Source organism: Cetorhinus maximus, chromosome 20, assembly GCF_964194155.1.
Source record: "Cetorhinus maximus chromosome 20, sCetMax3.hap1.1, whole genome shotgun sequence".
NCBI lineage: Eukaryota > Metazoa > Chordata > Chondrichthyes > Lamniformes > Cetorhinidae > Cetorhinus > Cetorhinus maximus.
In genome coordinates this window covers 40,396,081-40,416,899 of record NC_135898.1, presented here as the reverse complement: position 1 = coordinate 40,416,899, position 20,819 = coordinate 40,396,081, and the positions used below count along the sequence as shown (strand labels likewise).

Sequence of the window (20,819 nt, the reverse complement as noted above, 5' to 3'; positions counted from 1 at the left end):
TAGCATTGCTTCTTTTAGGCATCAAGCAACACAATTTCAAGTTAACTGGTAAAAATGCTGAAAAATTTCGTAATCGTTTGTGGAACACAGAGTTATTTGCAAACATTCTACTAAAATTGGGAAAATCACAAGTTAAGTGCATCTACAAAACCCTGCTTTATTGTGTAGTTGGGAAACTATACAAAAGAAGTCATTTTTCCTTAGTAAGTTTAAATTAAGCAAAATAAAAGTAAATGAAAATGAACTATTTGAGAAGTGTTTTCCTGTAACTGATATACAAAAAAATACTTTCATTGTATTTTACATTCAAATATGACTAGTGACAAGATTCCAACATAATATATACATATATTCCAGCAATATTATTGCCAAAAAACATGACCAACGAACACAATTATAAATATGTTTCACGTGTTATCAATTTGAAATGCATCGATTAGAATACAGCAAGGTTCCTCTGACCAGGGATTCTTTAAGATAGAAGCTTGCTTTGATCTAAAAATGATTGTTAGTTAAAATATAAATGAAGATTGCAAGCCATCAGCACCAGTGAAATACTCTGAAAATTTGATTGTATATTAAAAAGCATTCAATAGCAGTTATTTTCCTTTCATATATTTTAATATTTGGCAAGGATTAAATGAGATTATGTTAAAGTCATGAGGCAAAGCAGAATATTTGACATTTAATTTAATCAAGCTTGATGACAATCCTATCATTAGAGAGAAAAACATGCATAAAGCATGGCTGTTTTGGCAGTTTATAATTCTTTTCTCATTTTGTGTGTCACATGAGATTTGTAATAAAAGCTGACATTATGTATATATCACAAGGGAAGACCTCACAGAAACAAACACATTGCTGATGTAGAACTTATTATTTTGTCTTGTTAATAGATTATAGAAAAAGATGCCCCAAAGTGCTTTGGGCTAGTTCAATGCAAGGAAGTTCTAAGGAAATCTTTTCAGATTGAGGGAGGTTTGCAATCTCCATCTGCCATTGTACCTGCATTTGTGGCACCAATGCTGTGCGTAGTTCCAGCTGTTTGGGTTTAGGTGTATTGGCAGTTTGTCCCTTGTGCAGAGACACAGTGAAGAACTTGGGCTTTTGCTCAAACTTTGAATTTACTCAGTCTTAATCCTCACTTTACTCATGAGTTAAAATTAATCATGTTCGAGACCAGTCTAGGCAAATATACCTCAAGTACTAATCTCAGAAGAACACAGACTGCACCAGCATGAATCAGAGGTGATATGTTTCACTCCTGGTTCTGAAGCAGAATTTCATTCCATTCCATCTACTCTTTCTCCCTTTACTCACTCACTCACAACATGTGCATTACAGGATACCAACATAACACACTCTAGCTATATAGGGCCCAATTTTAACACTGTGAAAGTGGGTGGGTATTGAATGGGTTAAAATTGGGCCCATAATCTCTGCTTGAAGGCTTCTCTTTCAGTAAGCATTTCGACATGCTTCAACTCTGGTTCTACAGGCATCCCACGATGCCAGCAGCCCAGCACCTTCAAGGACTCCATCGGTAACAAGCACCAGGAGAGGTACATTCACCTCAGGGCATTTAGATATCTTGAGAGACAAACGGTGTGAATTATAGAATGTTGAGTAGACAAGAGCATATGAAATTTTTAATACCACTACTTTTGGAAACCTACTTGATGATTCAAATTTTTGGCTCTAAGTACAGTCAGTGGTTAATTGTTAAAAAGAAACTCGATTTAACGTGTTGTGGGATTGCACTGATGATTTTTTTCCCCGTCTGAAAACTATGATAAAGGAAGAAAGACTTGCATTTATATAGTGCCTTTCGTGACCTTAAGGTGTCCCAAAGCACTTTGCAGCCAATAAATATTTTGATTCTCTTTGCATGGTGTAACAGGAAGGTTGTTACCCATTAGATTAAATCAGGGTGAGTGCCATGCTTATTTTGTTTCTGCATCATGATATTGTAATTGATTAGGTAAAAGATTTTATAGCAGTCAGTAACTCCTGTACAAATATTCTCCTTTGGCTCTGCTGCTATTTGTTTTGCTGCACAGGGGGACAGTTTGCAATGCATCAGTCTTAGCTGGGTCAAAGGTTTTTGTTGAGAATCTTCCAAATGAATTTGTAAAGTCTTTTGATAACTTGGTAATAATTGCTGAGGATTAAATCATTAGATTACTACAATAATATTCCATTCAATGTATGTATGCAAACAGATCAACAGGGAACTATGGAACATGGCAGTAGAATTCACACTCTTCAGCATTTTAACGCTTTTATTAAAATTGTGTACAAAAGAAATTTCATTTGGACATATTTATTTCACATTTCTCTACCCACCATTTAACCACAGTGTTAATTCATTTGTTTTAAATTGGTTATGGTCTTTATTAAAATAGCAGGCAGAGTCATTTCATCCTAACTCAGAACAAGTTCTTTGCTAATCAGCAGACTGGTGAAAGGCAACTCTTCTTATCTACTGTGATGATTAAAATATTATCCCTGTTTCAATCCTCATTAAAGTAAATGAAGCACAATAAATGCAACAAAATCTAATTATGTACAAATAATCATCGATAAAAATTTTCACTGATAAATTCAAATGTTTGAAATAACATTCTGACATATTTTGGGCCAAAAATTGGATAAGGCCAGCTAGTGGGTGTGCAATGCATGATTACCCCGTACCTGATCAAAGTGATGCAGGCAGCATCATCTGCATGGTTGTGGTGCACAACCAGTGCTAAACGCACTGCCGAATGGCTGCATGGTAGCAGGGGCTCAGGTTAATGTGAGGCCAACACCAATTGAAGTTAGCCTGCACTCTTTTAAAGCCAAACTGCATATCTTAAAGTGGAGATGATTCTGGCTGCAGCAAGAGTTTGAGGAGGCTCCGAGGGACTTATTGAGCAAGGCAAGGCTAGAGCAATGGAGCAACAAGCCATCGAGAGGGCAATCAGGGTCTCAGATACAATGCGGGGGCCTTAGTCCAGGAGGTTGAAGGAAGGACAAAGGTCATCTTTTGGCAAGGGGCCAGGAGCTCTTCCAGACAAGACTTAGAAGGGAATAGGGAGCAGACAGCCTTGGGTGTCGCTGACAGGTGTTTGGCCATGAGGATACAGTGCCAGAAAAAGTTCAATAACCTCACACAAGTGATCAAGGTCAGTGAAAGCTGCCTCAAATGCCCCCCCTTACCAACCTCACGCCTTGCTCAATGCACCACACTCCCATCATTCACTCATCAATAATCTTTAGCAATCAAGATTCAAACCTAACATTCATATGCTCCACCTCAGCCTCTCAAACCTACCACTGCTGCAAGCCTCACATCCACATCTTGCAGCTTCCACATTCTTTCTGCTATTCAGCTATGACAGGCACATCACCCAAACACATTGCAATAAAACCATTGACACACTTTCTTCACTCTTGCAGAAAACCAGAACGGCAAAGAATCAGTGGGGGAAGGGCATAGCTGTGTGCCCTCAACCCCTAGGAGGAGGAAGTCCTCTAGATTAATGGCATGATCATCACTATAAGGATGGGCCAACCAGTGTTGCTGAAACCATCTAGGACATTGGCATGCTCCTGCCTTATAAAGTTTTGCAAGTCCTACTTCACAGACATCCCAAAATCTGATATGAAGTACAAGCTTCAGATGATGAAACAATGCACCTCTTGGTTTCCATCCACCCTCACCCCAGCCCTATCCTTGTGCATCTGCATTTGCATGTGCCAGTGGTGCCGGACAATAAAAGGCAGAAGCATTGTGGCTGCAGGTCCAGTTTGAGGTGGCACAGTTCTGTGACCACTTCCTTGGTGAAGTATCGTTGTCATAGTCGCCATTTGTGGCTGAGGTGGAGGTAGGAGAAGTACTCTCTGAAGATCCTAGGTGGATATGACCTACTGTTGCGAGCCCTGCTCTTCCTGCCTCTGTGAACAGCTTCTCCACGCTGCTGCCTCTGCTCCATCTCCATGTCATGCTGCAGCTCAGGTTGAACTCCAACTACTGCCTCCATGACTGGCAGCCTTTCAAATTCACACCTGCCCTTCCAACATCCAGCATCACTCCCTTCTGACTGAAGGAGCTTCTGTCAACTCCATCCCCCCCCCCGCAAAACAGTACACGGTACTTCTACTAACTCTGCAGGAGCAAAAGGGAGTCAACAGCACCTTGGTTGCAAGTTGAGTGGTGACCCCTTTAAATAGCACTAGTGAGGGGGGGGGTCCCTCGTGCCGCTGAAAATATGCTCAGCTGAGAGTGTTTAAAAAGAGTGTTCCATTGCATCTGCAGGATTGAAAATTGCAAGTCAGTGCCAAATCCGTATTAGAAGCTGACTGATGTCATGATCTAACCAGTCTGCATGCTTCTGATGCACGCACAAGTGCTCATATTACCATCCTTCTAAACATGCCACTCGCTGGGAGCGGACCCTCCTCCATGTCTTTCAGCTGCCCAATTCCTAAGGAGCCAAAGTTTATGGCCTTTATCTTTTGTTAAAATGGCTTACTGAATCGTATGAAATCCATAGTATATTATTTTAATAAAGGCATTAAAGTATTATACAGTGCAATTCTACAAGTAAGAAAGAACCAATAATTATCAAGCAGAATAAATCCTGTGCTTCGCAGATCCCCATGGAGAAACTATTCTATTAAAGATTTATTGAGGAAACTTGATTTAAAATCTATCTGTCCTTGGGGGTGTTGAAAACCATTGAACATCCAATTAATAGCTTTTGAAGTGCAATCATGGCGGTTTTGTAGGCAAACAAGGCAGACAACTTGCTGACTGCAAAGCCTCACAGACAGGAAATGAGATGAGCAACAAATTAATCTGTTTTTCTTCCAGTGGTGTTAGTTGAGGAAGGAATGTTGACCAGAATGCAGAAAACTTCCTGTTCCTTCTTTGAAGAATGCCATGAGATCTTTTATAATCAATGAACCACCAGAACAGCCAGATAGGACATTGGTTTAATGTCTCATCTGATGGATGGTACCTCCAACAAGGCAGCACTCCCTCAGTACTATATCGAAGGATACCAGTGGATGGGGCTTGAATCCACAATCCTGACATAGAGGAGAGAGGGCTACCAAGGAAGCTAAGCCATCTTGTAAACATATACAACATTTGATTATTATTTTAATTCTTAGTTTTTGATTTACTTTGAATGAGGACTTCATGCTCAATAGGTGTGAAATGTTTCCTTTCAATAGTTTGTTGATTTAAAGTTACATCAGAAACACTGTCACGCTATAAGTTCCCAAAAGCCACAGAATAACATTGTTTTAATTCCATCGATTGGAAAGGCCACAGGAGTTTTATAAAAGACAAGAAACAATCAATAGGCTTCAAAAGCTTTGGTGAGACAGATCTTTAATGAAAAACAGTTCCAAATCTGAAAAGAGTAATAAAGCACTGGCAAAAATTTAACCCTTCAATTACTTCTTTAAAAAATAAAAATGTTTTTTGTTCAGTGTGGTAAAGTGAGGTACCCTGTCCCTTTAAGAGAATGCAAGTATACTGACCATGTGACAGCACTGACAAATCACTGTATCGCGTGGCACACACAGTGTCACAGAGCGATGATATTCCCAGATTGAAAAGGAGGGCTTATCTATTGTGTTTGGCGTCTGGAAGTTTCATCAATATCTCCACAGTCGTCATTTCCATATTATAACTGACCACAAGCGCCTACTCGGATTATTTGGAGAAGTTAAAGCGATACCACCTATCGCATTGGCTCCCATCCAGAGATGGGCACTAATATTAGCCGCTAATATACTTTTGTTCACTGTTGATTCAAATCGCACATGCCGACGCATTGAGCCGCCTTCTCTGCCAGCTAATAACGGAGAGGCTCTGAATCCCCAGGAACTGGTCTTAGTGCTAAATTTTATGGATTCCTTCCCTGTGCAGACCAGACAAATCCGTAAGTGGACAAGCTGGGACCCACTACTGTCTAACGTCGGGGAGCACGTCTTGAATGACCATAAGACATTGGAGCAGAAGTAGGCCCTTTGGCCCATCGAGTCTGCTCTGCCATTCAATGAGATCATGGCTGATCTGATAATCCTCAACTCCATTTTCCTGCCTTTTCCCCATAACCTGTCTTTCTCAGCCTTAAATATACTTAACGATCCAGCCTTTACCTCTGCGGTAAAGAATTTCACAGATTCATTACCCTCTGAGAGAAGAAATTTCTCCTAATCCCTGTTTTAAATGGGCGCCCCATTACTCTGAGATTATGCCCTCTGGCCCTAGACTCTCCCACAAGGCGAAACAACCTTCCATCATCTACCCTGTCAAGCCCCCTAAGAATCTTATATGTTTCAACAAGGTCGCCTCTCATTCTTCTAAACTTCAATGAGTACAGGCCCAACCGACTCAACCTCTCCTCATAAGAAAAATCCCTCCATCCCCAGGTTCAACCTCGTGAGCCTTCTCTGGACTGCCTCCAATGCCAGTACATATTTCCTTAGATAAGGGGACCAAAACTGTTTACAGTATTCTAGTTGTGGTCTAACTAGTGCGTTGTATAGTTTTAGCAAGACTTCCCTATTTTTATACTCCATTCCCTTTGAAATAAAAGCCAACATTCTATTTACCTTACCTATTACCTGTTGAACTTGTATGTTAGCTTGTTGGGATTCATGCACGAGGACCCCCAAATCCCTCTGTGCTGCAGCTTTCTTCAGTCTTTCTCCATTTAAATAATGTTCGGCTCCTCTATTTTTCCTGCCAATGTGCATAACCTCACATTTTCCCACATTATATTCCATCTGCCAAGTTTTTGCCTGCTCACTTAACCTGGCTATATACCTCTGTAGACTCTTTGTGGTCATCCTCACCACTTGCATTCCCACCTATTTTTGTGTCATCCGCAAACTTGGCGATAGTACATTCATTTCCCTCATCCAAGTCATTAATATATATTGTAAATAATTGTGGCCCCAGTACTGATCTCTGTGGCACTCCACTAGTTACAGGTTGCCATCCTGAAAATGCCTCCCGTACCCCAACTCTCTGTCGTTTATTAGTTAGCCAGTCCTCTATCCATGCTAATATACTACCCCCAACACCATGGGCTCTTATCTTATTAAGGATGGGTGGTACCTTATCGAACACCTTTTGGAAATCCAAATATGTTACATCTACTGGTTTCCCTCTATCTATCTTGCTTGTTACCTCCTCAAAGAATTCTAATAAATTTGTCAGGCATGATTTCCCCTTCATGAAGCCATGCTGACTCTGCTTGATTAGATTATGCATTCTTAAATGCTCTGCTATTACATCATTTTTAATAGACTCCAACATTTTCCCAATGATAGATGTTAAGCTAACTGGCCTATAGTTACCTGCTTTTTTGAATAAGGGTGTTACATTGGCAGTTTTCCAATCCTCTGGGACTTTTCCAGAATCTAAGGACTCTTGGAAGATCACTACCAGTGCATCCACTATCGCTGCAGCTACTTCCCTAAATATTCTAGGATGCAACCCATCAGGTCCAAGTGACTTATCGGCCCTTAGCCCCATTAGTTTCCCTAGTACTTTTTCTCTAGTGATAGCTATTGTATTTATTTCCTCCCTCCTTTTGCCCCACGATTATTTAGTATTTTTGGTTTGCTATTAGTGTCTTCTACCATGAAGACTGATGCAAAGCATTTATTCAAATCCTCTGCCATTTCCTGGTTCCGCATTATTTCCCCAGCTTCAATCCGAGGAGATGAAGCCCTATTCTGATTGCAAATATGAACTCTCCTGCCAGGACGACATATTTCTCTGGGGAGCAAGGGATATTGTGCCCCCAAGGGGGGCGAAGGCTATTATTAGCCGTGCTACATAGCGCTCAACCGGGCATTAGCAGAATGAAGATGCTCACACGCAGTTACTTGTGGTGGCCAGGCATGGACTTGGATATAGAAACCCTGGTCAAAAGCTGTCCTCAATGCCAGCAGGTGCAAAAGCTCCCCGCCCTTGGCTCCATTGCACCCATGGCAAGGGCCGGGGTGGCCATGAATGCACCTCCACTGCAATTACATGGGACCCTTCTTGGGCACAATGTTCCTTTTACTGATTGACTCCCACCCCAAATGGATGAACACCTATGAAGGCTGGTTGCCCACGTCGGCTGCCACCATAGACCATTTGCGGCAGAGTTTTGCAGTGCATGGGTTGCCGGAGGTCCTCATGTCAGACAACGGGACCACTTAAACTAGCAGGGAGTTCCATAGGTTCACAACTCTTAACGGCATTACCCATATCAAAACCTCACCCTAGGGCATGGCTGAGCTGGCAGTCCAAACCTTTAAATCCGGGGTGAAAAAGATGGAAGGGGATTCCAGCAGCACGAGATTATCCCAGTTCTCGTTTGCATACTGGACCACGCCACACATGACGACTGGCATTGCCCCTGCAGAACTGCTAATGAAGAGACATCTCCACACTCGCCTAACCCTTATCCGGCCGAATTTAGAGGGGAGGGTGGAGAAAAGCCAAGGGGTGCAGAAGACCAGACATGATGGTCATGGTCGCGAAAGAACTTTCATGGTGGGAGATGCGGTCCTTGCAAAGAACTTTGGAGATGGGCCCAATTGGCTGTTAGGCGAGGTGAGTGCAGTAACTGAACCCCTCTCCTATAATGTATCGGTAAATGGCCGAATAATTAGAAGACACGTGGATCACCTCCGCAAAAGAATGCCAGTCCCACAAAAAGAAATGCAGTCTTCATCTACGCTCGAGTTCGTGCCACATGTAGAGGACAGGTCACATGATTTGGAAGCATCGGTGAGGCCTGTGGGACCCGAGGGGGTCAGAGAGACAAACCTGCCAATTTCCACTGAGGAACTTAGTGGAAAACTCTCTCCTGAAAAGGAGGTCTTGGAAAAACCAGCCGAGGTTGTTGAACTGAGACGCCCAACACATCCGAGAAAGCCTCCTGAGAGACTTTACCTGTAAATAGTTATTGTGTAAATGTTAATGTGTTTTAAGCTTGTTAGCTGTACATTTAGGTAAAGGGGAAGGGATGTGATAAAGTGAGGTACCCAGTCCCTTTAAGAGAATGCAAGTGTACTGATCATGTGACAGCACTGACAAATCACTCTACAACGTGGGCAACTGGAAACTAAGTCTAGTTCTGGAGGTTTCTGAGTGAGCATGTATGACCTGGTGCTCTGCCCTATGGGCAGGATCTTCCGGTCAGCGAGCGAGGGCAAGGCCCACACGCTGATGCGTAAAATGACACAGGATGACCTCGGGTGGAACTCCCGACGTCACCCCGCGTCATTTCCATTTTCAGATCGGCTGAGGCCCAGTCGAGTCAGCTGCGCACCCGCTGACCTGTCAACGGTCTATTAAGGCCATTGAGAAACTAATTAAAGTCATTAATGGACCTGCCCATCCAATCTCAAGGTTGGCGGGCAGGCCGGGAGCCCTGGCGGACTTCAGAAAAAGCATGAAACTTCATCCACAGGCGGGATGAGGTTTCATGAGCGTATTTAAATTTTTAATAAAGGTTTCAATAAAAGTTATGGACATATCCCAACTCATGTGACAGTGTCACATGAGGGGACACGTCAGGGAAATTTTTCTATCATTCGTATTGCAAATTTTAATTTGGAGCCGATCTCCCTAAGGCAACGCTTAGCCTCAGAGAGGTCAGCGCGCTCTTTCGCGCCCATGTGCAAATGAGGCACTCCCAGCTGAGGGAATCCCCCCCCCCACCCCGCCCGCACAGGGAGTGCATAGCGCTTTCTGGTGGATGTCATGCTGGGCAGGCCTTAATTGGCCCGTGCACGTAAAATTGTGGCACGCCCCCAATTGGGGGCGCCGATCCGAGGCACACCCGCCCACGCCCACTCCTGCCCTTCCCCCCGTCTCCCCCCCCCCCCCCCCAATGAGGGGGAAAATATTTCCCTATGTCTCAATAAACCATCACTGTTTATTCTTACATCAGTCTCCCCCCGTTATTGATTGCAAGCAGCAGTTGAGGAGAACATAGGCAGGCGTGCAATTAGAGTTCGGTTGGCCAATGAACTCATTTACCCAAGACATAAGATTCAGCCAATTGTAGGATCCAAGCATCGCTGTGGATCTGAATACTTCTGTTTTGGAAAAGGAATTTAGGTTGTTTCATTCTCACCTAATGTTAATGCATTTGTTACACAAGAGTCCTGGGAAGTTGTGAAATCTGTAATTGGGTAAGAGCTTATTAGTTGGCACACTACAAGTGATGCTAAATTTTTCCTCTATTTTCTATTCCTATTAGTTGGATACTTTTAAAAGGTGTGTGGAGATGCGGGCCTCAATCATAATGGTTGTGGCTTGTGATAGAATATTTGCATTTCAGTTATCAGAGCTATTTTCCTGTGATTGGGACTGGGACAAATTTTTGACACAAGTGAATTTTATTCTTCCTGCTGCTGCACTTGACCTATATAGATGATTTTGCACTGATTGTTAAAAGTGGAAAAAGGAATTCCATTGCCCATCAATTACATTACTATCTTTGATTATAAATATATCACTGAGAAATATGTTCCATATTATAAAGGTATATAGTGATCCTATTTGGCAACAACATGTTTCCAACATTCAACAGTAAGCATTTATGCATTTCTAGCAGCAGATCTGTAATAATAAGGTTAAATAGCAATTCACAAGTTGTGCAGTCACTACAATGCACTCAGTAGAGTAGATTTTGACTTTGTGCAATAGTTTAAAACAGGTCACAGTGAATCAGCAGCCTTCAAATGAAATAAAACTTAGGAGAAATCGTTGCCACAAAACTGGACTCCAGAGTGCAGTTGGTGTTGGTGATACAGGAGCCTGGAGGGGCTGAAAATGACAGCAGATTTGCTTCCAGTCACTTCTGGCGCAGCCTGCATGGTGCACCAATCTTGGAAGGGTGCTAATGCAGGAAAGTATGTGCTGGAGTGGGTTGATCATGTTGTCACTCAGTGTCTAAAGCTAATTTGGCACACGTGCTACTATTTTCAACCTTACAGATCCTGTTAATACCGTTTCTTAAATAAGGGACTTAAACAGTTACACAAGGGACTTACTATTAACGATATTTAAATCCTACTTATGAGAATGCTGGACAAGCCGGATACGCGTTAGGATCTGGCTTGTTACATTATAATCATTTAAAGAACATAATGCTTGGAAGAAACAAGGGTAAGGAAATAAGCAGCAGTACTCCAAGTTTAAAATGAAACATCAAAATAACCTTTACTATACAACTTGAACAAAGCAAACACAAGCAATAATGACTAAATAGGTACACTGAGCATAAGATACTGATTCTAAAAAATATGAGTTTCTACCTTGAACTCAATCTAACTAACTTAGCCCAGCTTAACCTTTTTTTGTGGCTTTCACTCTGATAGGCTTTTAAACATACTCATGGAGGCAGTTCCCTTTTCTCTGGGTCTGGCTGCACAGGTCACAGCTCAGGTATATGATATATTCCTATCAAAGTGACCTCCTGGTCCAAGTATAGATGTAGCTGATGATCACACGCCATGTCCCACCAGGCACACGTAGACACTCCCTTGGCATCTACTCTGTAACTGGACTTCTCTTCTCTTTACAGAGTTACTTGATCCTACCCAATTCTCTAGAACTCATTATTTTCCTCTCTAAACATACGGAACTGAGTACTTTGGTTAAACACAACAGACTGGGATGTCTGCAGCCTCTAGCTCATCTTCTCTTACATCTACTTTTTTCTGAAAAAATCCAAAACCTACCAGTTTTCCTTTTAGAACATAGTCCCACCCTCAGCAATTATGTCCATAGCAACCTTAGGGCTTTCTTGCTTCCAAAAGCCTGGGCTGGATCAAAAGTTCAAGCATGGTTTATAAACACACACAGGCATTCTAAACCAAACCAAAAGTAAACAATCCCCAATTCATTTTACACTGAATCCAAAACTCTACATTCTTAAACCTTAATATAATTTACAATAGAGATAGTTACAACAAAAGGCATAAACATGGGACTTTCAGGTGAGGTGCTTTTGACTTTCTTTTGCTGCTGCAGAGTCAGTGGAAGTACTGGGTACTGTGATGATGGAGGAACTTCCAAAATTTGCTGGAGTCAGAAGAGTGATAATGAACTTTTCCAAGGAGTTCAGTGGAGTTTGAAAGCATCTGTGCAAAAAGCCTTCTCATGGGGGTTAAAGTCGTAGTTCCTCTTGGGCTGCAGCACGGTAGGGTGGGAAAGCAAGTGTGCAGATGGAAGAGGGCTCTCAATAGAAGCCTTATCCACTTAATGTATTCAGACAGCACTTCTCCTGTAGCAGGATATGAAACTGCAAGGCTCTTTAATCAATCAAGTAATTAAATTCATTGACACATACACAGGGGTAAATATAACCCTCAAGAATGGGTGAATTGAAGCTGGATAGGATATAAAACTATTAGTAATCTCAAACTAATCCCCAATCTGCCTCTCATATGTCCACTTCCGGTTGAATGGAGACAGGGCAGGGGCTCAGGAGGCAGTTTGTCCATTTAAATATTATAATTAGACTGGGGCCTCACACTTAATCTGTTTTACAGGTTTAACACTTCTCAAGCCTTGGGAAACCTGACAGCTTTAGGGAGGTGAGGACACCTTTGGGGAAAAGGGTAAAAGCCTTTTAACACTAATTGTGGGCCAGGAGGTGCAGGAGTCCTGTCTGCTAGCCCACCAACCTTACCTTCTTTCCTGCCATCAGACCCAGATTCCCCATTGAATCCATACTTCCTACTCTCCCAGCCATGCTGCAACAGTTCCCTTAACTGCTTCTGCGACCTCCTCCAGAGGCTCCCAACAGGGAGCCTCTCAATCTGTTTGGCTTCCAGGTGGAAACTTTTTGAAAACATTAAGATGCCTGCTGTGAGTTAAAGTTCTAAAACATGGAACCAAAACTCCTCCCCACCGCTGACACAATGCACCCTGTCAATATCAGGGCCACAGAGTTTAAACCAGAAAGTATAAAGCAAGAATGTAAATTAGATTTAAATCAAGCACAGAAAGCAAAATCAAGATCAGAAAAAAACACAGATGGGAATAAGAGAAATATAAGGAATGGTCAAAAAAACAATTAAATATCCAACACTAAAGAACACATGAAGGAATGCCCCTCTGCATTTATAAAATTAAATTTTCAGGGCCTGGAAAGTAGTTTTGAAGTAATTATCTCTTATCATGCCATTAAAATGTATTTACTCTGCAATGCATCAGTCCTAACTTTATCTGGTGTCTAATGGAGAACTAATAGGAACATAGAGCAAGATCATGCCATCACATGTCTTTCAGTGTTCATCCTATTGGTGAGGACCGTCACAGCACACCATGAAGAGTGGAGTATCTCTGACAGGAATTTCTGGATTTTTGTGCTTAATTGCATACGTGTGAATGTGAAAAGTTGCTGGCCAACTTACTCCATTATAATGGTGAGGGATGGTAGCCTTATCCTTATTTCTACCATAAAATGGTACTGTTTCCCTAGTCCCACATTAACCCTTACAGTCCCAAACACTCTAATGCTACACCTCCCCCCAAATCATTATCTAAATGAATTTGCAATAATATTTACTTGCTATCCCTTCTACCCCCAAGTCTCCGACTTTACAGATTCAGATAGTTTGGAGTCTTTGCGACTCTTCCAGATCTTGTTCTTTTCAAGTTTGTAGTTTAACTGCTTTGGGCTGACTTTGTTGGTCTGGTATTGAAGTTGCAGTACTCAACTATTTGGGCTTCTATTTCTGGTTCACGCAAATGTATGATAGGAGGTTCATCACGAGGAATGAGGAGAAAACTTCCCTTGTTCCATCTGATTGTGCCTTCTGGAGTATGTATCAAGCAAGGCCATGATTGATCTTCATCCCTCAGGGCAATGATGCCTTCTCTATCAAGGTCCATGATCTGAACCTTGTTATCTCTGCTTAGCCAGGGCAGGTTTATAGTATAGTACCTCCTATTGTGAGTGGAAGCTTGTCACTGTCTATAGGACTGTTCTCAGTCCTCAAACTTCTGATAGTCACTGACTGCAAACCCTGGGATTAATTTTTTCTGCAACATGGAAAGTTGAGTGCGAAGCTTTCTGCCCATCAGCAGCTTTGATGGGGTTAATCCTCATTGTAGTGGGATGGATCTATATATCAAAAGCGCTGTTATGAATTTGTCAGTTTTCTTCAGGAGGGTCTTAATAGTGTGGAAGCCCCTTTCCACCTCACTGTCAAATTGTGGATTGGGGAGCTGACAAGACTTTGAAATCTGTAATTCCTGACAAAACGAGTGAATATTCATTAGCGAATTGCGACCCATTGTTGGACACCACCTGGTCTGGGATGCCATGGATCAAAACGAATTATTTCAATGACCTAAGGACTGTCTGTGTGGTCATTGCGTATAAACACTTCACTTCGATCCACCAAGAGAAATAGTCAACAACGGTGAGGAAGGAGTTGCCGTTGTATATGAATAGATCCATTCCCAAATGTTCCCGCGGTCTAGTAGGGAGCTGTATGGGGATAAGTGGCTCCCTCTGGACTGGTTTGTGCAGCATGCAGACCTGGCAGTTTGTAATGATCTCTTCAAATTCTCTTGATATTCCTGTCACCACACTGAAGACTGGGCTTGTGCTCTGCACTTTGAGGTATCTATGTGGCCTGGGTGGATTCGTTGTAGAATCTCCAGCTAGAGTGAGGTGGGAATGATTGACCACTCATCATACTCTAGCAGATCATCAATAACAGTGAAGTGATTTTGCTGTTCAAAGTAACTTTTCATAACATTGCCACCTGGACACTGCAGTGGCCAACCTTGTAGGCAGTACTGATGGATGCAGACACACACTTCATCTCACATCTGCTCCTGGCATATCTGTTGAAGCAATTGGAGCTCACCAGCAGTCATGCAGCAGTCATGAACAGGAATATGACTCGAGTTCGCCGACCAGATTAACATTGTGTATCGCAGGATGGTCAACTGTGGCCCAGGATGGTATGTGCACAGTTGTTTGATGCTTCCCCTGGACATACACTGTCTTGTACACAAAGTGCATGAGATGCCAGTAGATAGAAGGTTGGCTAGCTAACAGGAAACAGAGACTAGGCATAAATGGGTCTTCTTCTGGTTGGCAGGATGTAACAAGTGGTGTTCCACAGGGATCAGTGCTAAAAATATAAATTTTTACAATTTATATAAATGACTTGGATGATGGGACTGCAGGTATGGTTGCTAAATTTGCTGATGACACAAAGATAGGTACAAAAGTAAGTTGATATAGATAGGTTAAGTGAGTGGGCTAAGATCTGGCAAATGGATTTTAATGTGGGAAAATGTGAAATTGTCTGTTTTGGCAGGAACAATAAAAAAGAAGCATGTTATCTAAATGGTGAGAGATTGCAGCGCTCTGAGATTCAGAGAGAAATGGGTGTCATAGTGCATGAATCATAAAAGGCTAGTATGCAGGTACGGCGAGTAATTAGGAAAGCTAATAGAATGTTATCGTTTATTACCCCCTATGCCATGAGCTTTTATTTTCCACAATAAGCTTTAATGTGGTGTCTAATCAAATGCCTTCTGGAAATCTTAATACAGCACATCCACCTGTTCCCCTTTATCCACAGCACATGTGACTCCTTCAAAGAACTCTAATAAATTGGTTAAACATGATTTTGCTTTCACAAAACCATAATGACTCTGATTGCCTGAATTTTTTGACTGCCAGAGCCTGATTGCCTTGAATTTTTCTAGGTTCTCTGCTATAACATCTTTAATAATAGCTTCTAACAGTTTCGCTATGACAGATGTTTATCTAACTGGCCTGTAGCTTCCTGCTTTCTGTCTCACTCCCTTTTTAAATAAAGGAGTTACATTTGCTATTTTCCCAACGAATGGAACCTTCCCCAAATCTAGGGAATTTTGTAAAATTAAAACCAAAACATCAACTATTTTGCTAGCCACTTCTTTAAAGACCCGAGGATGAAGTCCATCAGAACCCAAGGATTCGTCAGCCTGCAGCTCCAGCAATTTGTTCAGTACCACTTCCCTGGTGATTGTAATTTTCCTGAGCTCCTCCCTCCCTTCCAATTCCTGATTTACAGTTATTCCAGGGATGTTACTTGTATTCTCTATAGTGAAGACCTTTGCAAAATACCTGTTCAATTCACCTGCCATCTCCTTATATTCCATTATTAATTCCCCAGGCTCACTTTCTTCAGGACCAATGCTCACTTTGTTAACTCTTTTCTTATTAAAATATCTATAGAAACTCTTACCATCCGTTTTTATATTTCTTGATAGCTTTTTCTCATACTCTAGCTTTTACATCCTTATTAATATTTTGTCTTTCTTTGCTGTTCTTCCTATGCTGTCCAGTCTTCTGACTTGCCACCTATCCTTGCACAATTATATCCTTTTTCTTTAAGTTTGATAATATCTTTAGCTTTTTTAGTTAACCACAGATGCTGGGTCCACTCTTTGAAATTTTTCTCTTTCTTGTTGGAATGTATCTATTCTGAGTATTCTGAAATAACCCTTTAAATGTCTGCCACTGCATCTCTATTTACCTATTCCTTAGCCTCATTTCCCAGCTCATTTTAGGTGGTTCTGCTCTCATGCCCTCATAATTGCCCCTATTTAGATTCTTCTCTCCCTCAAACTGAATGTAGAATTCAATCATATCACAATCGCTCCTACCAAGGGGTGTCTTCACCATGAGATTATTAATTAATCCTGTCTCGTTGCACAATATCAGATCTAGTATAGCCAGTTCCCTGGTTGGCTCTCGAACATGCTGTTCGAAGAAACTATCCCAAAAACAATCTATGAACTCATCTAGGCTTTTCTAATCTGATTTATCCAGTCCGAATGTAGATTAAAATCCCCATGATTATCGCCATATCTTTCTGACAAGCTCCCATTATTTCTTACTTTATACCCTGCCCTACCATGTGGTTAATGTTAGGAAGCCTGTACACCACTCCCACAAGTGACTTCTTGCCTTTATCATTTCTCATCCCCACCCAAACTGTACATCCTGGTTTCCTGAACTTAGGCCATCCCTCTCTATTGCATTAATACCATCACTAATTAACACAGCCACCCCTCCACCTTTTCCTAGCTTCCTGTCCTTCCTAAAGGGGAGGCAGTGGTGTAGTGGTATTGGCACTGGACTGGTAATCCAGAGACACAGGGTAATGTTCTGGGGACCGAGGTTTGAATCCAAGCACGGCAGACGGTGGAATTTGAATTCAATACAAAAAACCTGGAATTTAAAAAAAGTCTGATGATGACCACAAAAACCATTGTCGATTGTTGTAAAAACCCATCTGGTTCAATAATGTCCTTTAGGGAAGGAAATCTGCTGTCCTTACCCAGTTGGGCCTACATGTAACTCCAGACTCACTGCAATGTGGTTGACACTTAAATGCCCTCTCAACGAGGGCAATTAGGGATGGGCAATAAATGCTGGCCCAGCCAGCGACACCCACATGTCACGAACGAATATTAAAAAAATGTATCCTTCAATATTCAGCTGCCAATCCATGCCATCCTACAGCCATGTCTTTGTAATGGCTATCAAATTGACTTATTTATTTCTACTTGCGCTCTCAGTTCACCTGTTTTGTTACAAATGCTATGTGCATTCAGATACAACCATTAGTTTTGTCTTTTTATTACTTTTGTGACCTCTAGCCTTACCTGCTGATGTACTCTTAGCTTTGTACTCTTTATCCCTTCCTGTGACAGTCTGTTTATCATTTCCCATATTAATACCTTTCACTCTATTCTTTGATTTGCCACATCTTCCCCAATTTGATCCCTTGCCCCCACGGTTTAGTTTAAAACCCTCTCTACTATGTGGCTCACTAGAACACCGGTCCCAGCATGGTTCAGGTGTAGACCGTCCCAACAGTACAGACCCCACTTTCCCCAATAATGGTGCCAGCGCCACACAAAACAGAACCCACTTCTCCCACACCAGTCTTTGAGCCACACATTAATTTCCCTAATCTTATTTGTCCTATGCCAATTTGCATGTGACTCAGATGATGATCCAGAATTTATCACCTTTGACGTTCTGCTTCTTAATTTGGTGCCTAGCTGCTCATACTGACTATGCAGAGCCTCTTTCCCAGGTCTACCTATGTTATTGGTGCCTACATGGACCACAATAACTGGAACTTCCCCCTCCCACTGCAAGTTCCTCTGCAGCCCTGAGCAGATGTCCCAAACCCTGGCACAAGGCAGACAACACAACCTTCTGGATTCTCGCTTTTTGTTGTGCGGAACAGTGTCTATCTTACTCACTATGCTGTCCCCTATTACCATTACTTTCCTTTTTGCTCCCCACCACTTGAATGGCTTCCTGTACTACAGTGCCATGGTTGGTCAGCCTTTTTTTAAAAAATTCATTCATGGGATGTGGGCTGCACTGGCTGGGCCAGCATTTATTGCCCATAACTAGTTGCCCTTGAGAAGGTGGAAGTGAGCTGCCTTCTTGAATCGCTGCATACCATGGAAACTCATCCATCTTGCAGACTCCACTCTCATCCAAACAAACTGAAAGAACCTCAAACCTGTTGGACTAAAGCAAAGGCTGAGACTCCTGCCCTCTGGGTCCCCTTACCTGCCTCACTCACAGTCACACTCTCCTGTTCCTGACCACTGACCAAATCAGAAGACCCTGTCCTAAGAGGTGTGACTGCCTCCTGGAATAAAGTATCTAGGTAACTTTCCCCCTTCCTGATGAGTCATCAGTGTCTGCAGCTCGACCTGCAGCTCAATGACTCTGATTCAGCACCTTCTATAGGGGACCTTTAGGAGTAGGAACAGGGTAAGGTGCAGGCAGCCAATCAAATTGAAGATTCCTCACAGACACCAATAAAAACAGGGAATATAAATAACATTAAAATCTTTATACTGAAATAAAGATTGGGATATACATATGGTATTAAGAGGGAAACATATAAAAAAAGCAAACAATATTAACTTGTAAAATTATTTTTTTCAGGGCAAGAAGGGTTGTTCAGCCATAATTATGACTCACTACACTGTTGAAAGTTCAGCTGCTTCTGATTAAACAAGACTAAGGTTTTCATCGGTCTCTACTGTGATAATAGTGGGTAATTAGTTTAAGTTCATGCCTTATCAGTGGTTTTTGTGCAGATTCCACAAGTGAGTACAAATTATACCCTTTGGAGGAGAAGTGTACCACCAACAGCAACTTCCAGATTTCCATATTTAACTGCGCATGTGTGGATGCGAGAAGTTTCTGTCAATTTTACCCAGTAAGGCTAGTGAACAGTAACAGCCTCACTGGGCTGAATCTTCAGCTTGGAGGGCGAGGGCGGGGCCCGCTCGTCGAGGCGTAAAATGACGCAGGGTGACGTCGAGGGCGCGTCCAACCTTAAGGCTGGTGGGCAGGCGAAGAGCCCAGGCGGCCTTGCATTTTTCATGGAACCTCATCCATGGGCGGGATGAGGTTTCATGAAGGGTTTATGAATTAAATAAATCTTTTCATTAAAGTTCATTGACAGGTCCCAGCTCATGTGGCACTGTCACATGAGAGGACATGTCTTAAAATTTTTTCTTTTCTCCATTAAAAATTTTTGGAACTTAAACTAATTTCTGAGGCACAGGGCTGCCTCAGAACCCCCCCCACTCGCACAGGGAGCGCTCAGTGCTTCCGGGCATGCATCACGCTGAGCGGGCTTTAATTGACCCACCCACATAAAATGGTGGCATGGCACGGGCGCTGATTGGGTCCATGCCTGTCCACGCCCGCCCCCACACAACTTCCCCGACGGGGGGAAAATTCTACCCACTGTTATTACTAAAACAAAATCCAGGCCTTTATCTTTTGGATGGCATGTTGAATAGCTTTTTTGGGTGGATGTAAAAACCCACATGGTATGATTTGAAGAAGAGCAGGGGTGCTCTCGTAGATTCTTGGCCAACATTTACCCTTCAATCATCATCATGAAAAACAGATGAGATTGTCTTTTATCTGATTGCTATTTTTGGCACCTTGCTGTGCGAACAATGGCTGCTGTCTTACCCTACAAAACAGTGACGATGTTCAATATATGCTTCATTGGTTGTGAAGTGCTTTTAGACGTCCTGACAATACAAAAGACACCGTAAAACTGCAAGTTAATTCTTTCCTTCTCTTAAAATGGTATAAATGCATTCAAGATGCAAAAGGGAAACACATTTTTTCCATTCACTAATTTTAAAGTAGGTTTGAATTTAAAGCAATGATTACTCCTTTACACTCAAGCGTACTTTTCTTTTGGATAAAGTACATGAAGCACTATAAAAGAACCTTGATATTGCAGGTGGTTGTGCTAACCCTAACCTGATAATACATGATGATTACACCGAGTCCCTGAAATGGCATAATATTCCTTTGTCTCATTTCAGAAGCACAAAATTTGACTAAAATTCAAAAGCAAACATGCATTTTAAACACACAGCCAAGAAAATATTGCAAGAAAAATGCCACACGGGCTTTAAATGATAAGCTGTTAAAATCAAAAATCCAAATTTCACACAGAATAACAGATGGTAGATGTAAATTATAAGCCCAACTAAGATTTAGACTATTCCTACGCACACAAAACTAAAACCAGCAAGGGACCCATATACATCTGTACATCATTTCAGCCATCTGTTATTTTGTAAAACCTGTATTAGAGAAACTTTTTGCTCTGTCCTTGCTTCCAGTTATTAAAAAAAATCATGTTGTGTCAGTATGAGTTCACTGCACAGGTGAGGAGATTGTTAATTAAGAAAAATGGCCACGTGA

General features: G+C 42.0%; 1 protein-coding gene across 1 annotated transcript in view; it reads right to left on the bottom strand.

Annotated features, from left to right (window-relative positions):
- The window catches only part of pcdh15b (protocadherin-related 15b), a 1,616,824-nt gene that overhangs the window by 320,307 nt on the left and 1,275,698 nt on the right, over positions 1 to 20,819 (bottom strand). The window lies entirely within an intron of this gene.